Raw genomic sequence first — 6,000 nt, 5'->3', positions numbered from 1 at the left:
TTGATCTGTTAATCAGGGTGGTTACTCTTCTTCTCCAGTACAGTTTACCATTGGCAGGTTTCTTCCAGTACCCCGCCACCCTGCACCATTTACCATTCCGGCCTTTCTTGATCCTTGGTTGTAGTTTACCTCTGCCTATCTGCCGATGTTCAAGGGACCTGTCCACCATGTACTCGTTATATTTTTTAATACTCTCGTAAAAAGCATCCATATGAGCTTGTGTTACTGGATTGTCCCACATATAATTCAAATGGGCTTCATAGCCCTTGGCCCGTCTAAGGATCGCGCAACCTTTCGCTACCATTTTCTGCATCTCCACAAAGCAGGCCGATAACGTTGCAGCTTTCTTTCTGCGGGCTTCAAAGCGTTGTAAGAGATTTCCGTCAATCACCATCACCTGCTCATTATTTTTTGGCTTCTTAGAAGCCTGGGGTGTAGCATCGTGGGGTTCTTCTCTGTTACGTTTCAGAGATTTGTCTAAAAGCAAACAAAATAAGAAGTATTATAGCTCACTCACTCACTCATTACCCCCCCAGCCCTTAAATACCACAACACACACACACACACACACACACACACACACACTGTACCTCCACTTTTATTTGTTGTCACTGGAGTTTCAGGTGCCGCATTGCCTTCGTGGCTGCCTTCAGCAAACATCAATTCTGTAAAGAAAAGACACTAATTTCAGAAAGAACAAACCCACAAAATAACACATTTAATGTTGTTAGCCCCCACCTCTAAATTATTATTTTTTTTTGACCCACAAAGCAGTGCTAATATTGTTAAGCACAAATTTTACCTAATTCTTCATCTGTTGGGTGTGTCAGGTTTGGGGCCTGTGTTTTAGCCAGCCCTCCTGTGCCCTGTGCAGTCTCCTCTGAAGGAACGTTTTGGACCTGTTTTTCCATGGCTTGCAGGGGCTATGAAGTACCAGCTGTGCCTGATGAACACAAACATGTTGAGACATGCCCACTAAACCCACCCCTCGCATATCAGAAAACCCCACAGAATTATACTGTTGAGACTGAGCTGCCACATTTCTGCTTCTGACAAGAAATGGAGAGGCAGACATTCAGCATTGTTCATGTTTACTTAAATCTAGTATGTGACCAAGTTCCAGATGAACAAATAGATGAAAAAATATACCACACTTTACAAAAATTGGCCAATTCAACTCAGAAGCACGTGGAAGAAAAAATGGAACCCTTAATAACACAGTTGGAAATTCCAAATATTTCTCGTGCTTGTGAAATAATCCATTTAGTTATGAGGTCTCAATTTTCTGATGGAAAAATCAACTGGGGAAGAATTGTGATGACTCTCTTATTTGGAGGTTTTATTGCCAAAAAGCTGAAGACCAGAGGTGTGCCTCTCACAACAGGAAATGTACAGCAAATTACCAATTGCATTGCCGGCTATTTGATAATGGAGAAACACATCTGGATGAAGGAAAATGGCAGCTGGGTAAGTTTAACACATATTCTTTAGGAAACCCTATGGAACCAGTGATCAATTGAGAAAAATGTGTTGCCCTAACAGTTTTTTTCTTTTCATTATTTCAGGAAAACGGCTTAATAATGACGCATGAAGTTACACCCAGAAATATGAGAACAGCTGTTTTTAACCGTCTGTACAATATTTTATATCTAAAGTGGTTGTTATTTCCGGCATAAGCTCTTGTATGCTAATGTCCTATAACAAAGCTATCCACCCAATAAAATCTTTTGAAATTACCTAGTCACCATCAATTCCTAACCCCTACACACACACAAAGCAATGCTCAAAGCAATGGTAGTTAACAGGCTTATTTAAGAAAAACTGGCAAAAAAAAAAAAGTTTTAAACAGAATAAAAAGATTTTCCAAATGGGCACTTATTTGAGAAAAACCAAAAAAAAAGAGCTTTTAAAACAGGCACATTAGACAATTTAAAACCTAAAAAAGAACTTTTTGGGGGAAAATGGCAAAAAGAAGTTTTCCAAATAGGCTTATTTAACAATTAAATGAACTTTTAGCACCAACAAGCCAAAAGTTAACAATACAAAAGGCTGTAACTCTGCTGCGTATGAGTAATCAGCTCTTGACCATAAACCCATTAACACCTCTGGAGCTTTGTTTTCTACCCCCATCAAATCTTCCCACAAAGTCTCCAGAATACTCTTTAAAAAAAGCTTATAAAGCATTTTAAACCTTGTTTCACAAAAAGAGAGCTTTTTAAAATAATATTTGACAAAAATTTTTAAAAATGTACCAAGCACATGTTTTGCATGTGGAAACAGGGGCCAGACTTTTTAATACACATCTTTCTTAATCCCATCAAACATACCCAGCAGTAAGCAAAGCAAAGCTTTTTAAAAAAGGCTTCTAAAGCATTTTAAACCTTGTTTCATAAATACCAAAAAGAGCTTTGTTAAAAATATATATTTAACAAAAAAAAAAATTTAAAACAGTGCTGAGCACATGTTTCCAAGTGAAACCATTTGCCAGACATTTTAAAAACCCGTATATCCTAATCCACACATTTCTACTCTCAGTAAGCTTTGAAAAGTATTTTTTAAAAAGGCTTCTAAAACATTTGTAGCACATGTAAAATTTCTTTCTAACAGAACTACATGCTAACAATTAAAAACATTTAACAGGAAAATGCATAAATACCAATGTTTTTATGGCCCAAAGCCCCAGATTTTAGATGAAGTCCATGGAAAAAGAGAAAGCCGCATGTTATGCTTGTAATTTTAAAGCTGCTCAGTTTTCCCCCCCAAATTAATGGACATTCATCAAATATTTATTCTTTAGTGAGGGAAAAGGCCCACAACAGCCCATTTTGAATAAAGTTTAAAAATGGGGAAAAGGCAATAGTTATAAAGGCCTTCTTTTAAAAAACAATGCTATGGAATATACAGGAAAAAACTTACCAAGAACCACAGAGTCTCACAGGTATGGCAGCCAGAAAAGGACAGACCCCCTTCTCTGCAGAACTTTTATACGTCAGGTAACCAGTCTGTGATTGGCTCTTGAGACCTGCCCCCACCCACCCCTAAGAAAAAGGGTAGGTTGGATCTATCCCCCCTCCCCCAAAAGGTGGTCCTTGGAGGTGGATCTATGACCCAAAGGTGGTCCTTGGGGGTGGATCTATGTCCCTCCACCCCCCCTAAGGTGGTCCTTGGGGGTGGATCTATGACCCAAAGGTGGTCCTTGGGGGTGGATCTATGTCCCTCCATCCCCCTAAGGTGGCCCCCCACCCCTAAGGTGTACATGTTGCAGGGCACATAGCCATGTGGTAAGCCACCCCCCTCCCCTTTTCTCTTTTTAAAAAACTTTTTGCAGAGGGCCCCACCAGGGAAATATAGTGTCTGTTTAAAACTTCAACCATGCTTTTTGTTTCTGTGTTTAGGAGACATTGGGAGGGGGCCTTGGGGGGTTGCAAAAAATGATTTTCAACCCTCTACATTATTTAAGAGCCACCCTGATTTCTGCTTTTTGTTTGAAGTGGGGGGGGGGGGGGTTGGAGAGGTAGCTGTACAGCTTAATTGTAAGAATCTCTCCTTTGCTTTATTTCTGTTTTTAGGCTAAGGAGGGTCAGGAAGTTTGGAGGGTTTCTGTAAGAAGGCTTCCCCCCACCCCCTCTTCATTGTTTAATTTAAAGAGCCATCTCCACCCTCCACCCCTCCATTTTGTATCCCCCACACCACCAAAGCCTCATGTTTTCTAGGGAGATTGAGTGGTGCATGAATACTGATACCCCCCCCCCCCATTGTAAATACTCATTATGAGCCAGCTCTAGAGTAGTCACTTTTTTGAAAAGAAAATCACAAACACCTTTTTAAAATAAACTCTTTTTTATTTTATAACCTTTTAACAAACATTTTTAAAAAAATATCAAAGCAGCCAACAGTTTTCAAACAAACTTCTAGTCAGTCTTTATGGATCAGATGGTCTGTTAATAGTTGTTAGAAATGTTTTATAAGATCTATTTTTAATCACTTTTAACACATGCTCCAAAATAGGCTTATCCCTGGGTTTCAAAATGTTATTTAATTCCTTCAGTGAATTTTCAGATCTCTCTACTTTAGTTACAAGTTGCAAGATTTGGTCTACAGTCTCATTTGTTATCAATAGGCCATTGAAACTGTAAGCTACAAGAATATATACGTGTAACACGTTTTTAAAATCTATTTGCCCACATAACCAGCTCAGTTTTCTACACAGATAACGTTTTGACCACAACAGACAGTCATGGGAATTTTGAGCAGGGGCAGAGATTACACAGCCAACACAGGATTCATAGCGATATTGCTGCAAACAATGGGTGATGATTCCATAACACACAGCTCTGATTGTTGACCGCATGAGAACTTTCAATTCTCTGGGAGAAAAATTTAATGGTTCTTTTGGAACATCTAGTCCAAGAATTTTAGCCATGACCACAGGGCTAGGTTGAGCTGTAGACATCTCGACGAAATCCTAAAAAAGAAAAAAGATAGATTACCTTTAAAATGCATTTTTAAAACACACACACTTAATACCAAAATCCCCTTCTAAAAGATGACTTACTGGAATATCATTCCAGCCAATGCTTGCAAACCTCCACAGAGCTATAGGTAATGTGTTGCCTCCACATGCTTCAGCACACTTCTCTGCAGAACTGCTACTGGCCTGAGGTTGCTAAAATATAAAGAAAATAGTCTTTTTTTTTTTTTTTTAGAGGAGAGGTGGGGAGCCGACTTTGTAAGGCTAGTCAAAACCCTTTAAAAATAAAAAAAACCCACTTTTTTACCTGCATTACAGCTGGTTCTGCTGAAACGGCATCCACCAGGCGGTTCCATGCTTTGCAAATCTCATCAGCTTCTTCGCTAGCCAGGTCAGCATAGGTAGAAAGCCCATCATCTGAACTATTGCTAGGATAACGCTTTCTGCTTTTTGGCTTCACATCCCCTGTTTCTTGCTCTGTAGAGTTTGCAGAAGTAGTGGGGGCCTCCATGTTGTCTTCTCTGAACATGTCTGGGCTTGCCCAAAGGCTTCCTGTAGCGTTGCTAAAACCGTCTTCTGATTGGCCCTTTTGAATCATCATGGTCACATGAGTCCCTTCAGACGCTCCACCTACAGGCGGGGTTTCATGCTGGGGTGGGGCCACAAGCGGGGGGCGTGGCCGGATATCCGGGGAGGGCAGGACTTCCGGCAGAAGGCCGGATATCCGGGGAGGGCGGGACTTCCGGCAGGAGGCCGGATATCCGGTTAAGGCGGGACTTCCTGTTAAGGCGGGACTTCCGGGGCGGGGCACCTGTCAGTGGGCGGGGCTTATGAGTTTGACGAGAGGTGCCACCCTTTACTACTGATGCTCTCAAAAGATGGATGAAGCATACTACTGAGAAAAATAACTGAGGCTGCATCCACACTGCAGAAATTCTGGAATTTGTAGCTTGTTGTAGCACCAGAACTCTCTGACAGCAAAGACTGAACGTCACACAAAACTACAATTCCCAGAATTCCAAAGCATTAATGCATGTCATTTAAAGTCGTGTCAAACTGGATTATTTCTGCAGTGTGGCTGCATCCTGAGATGTCAGTGTTATCAGACATGGCTTGCTGGACTTAAAAGTTACCAGTGATGATGATGATGGAGGTGGTAATTGTTAAATGCTGTTGTCAACTTTGGCTTATGGCAACCTTTTGAATAAGAGACCTCTTATCAAGAGCCCTGCTCAGGTCTTTCAGATTCAGGGTCATGGTCTCCTTGGTTGAATCTATCCACTTGCAATGTTATCTTAATCTTTTTCTGCTGCCTTCTACCTTACCAAGCATTCTTGTATTTTATGAGTATGTCTTCTCATGACATGTCCAAAGTACATCAGTGTCAGCTTAGTCACCTTGGCTTTTAGGGGGGTGTTCAGGATTGATTTGCTCTTCGACCCATTTATTTGTATTTTTAGGCAGTCCATGGTATCTCCAGAACTCTCATCCAGCACCACATTTCAAATGAGATGGTTCTCTTTCTATCA

The 6,000-nt window shown here is 40.8% G+C and overlaps 1 pseudogene; it reads right to left on the bottom strand.

Annotated features, from left to right (window-relative positions):
- Window positions 1-3,840: 3,840 nt before the first annotated feature.
- LOC149310482 (uncharacterized) overlaps window positions 3,841-6,000 on the bottom strand; it is a 49,154-nt pseudogene continuing 46,994 nt past the window's right edge.

This window comes from Sceloporus occidentalis, unplaced genomic scaffold (assembly GCF_023333645.1).
Source record: "Sceloporus occidentalis isolate IW3139 unplaced genomic scaffold, rSceOcc1.0.p SCAF_6, whole genome shotgun sequence".
In the NCBI taxonomy this organism is placed as follows: domain Eukaryota; kingdom Metazoa; phylum Chordata; class Lepidosauria; order Squamata; family Phrynosomatidae; genus Sceloporus; species Sceloporus occidentalis.
Note: the sequence above shows the minus strand (reverse complement) of the source record. Positions and strands in the feature narration are given on the sequence as shown.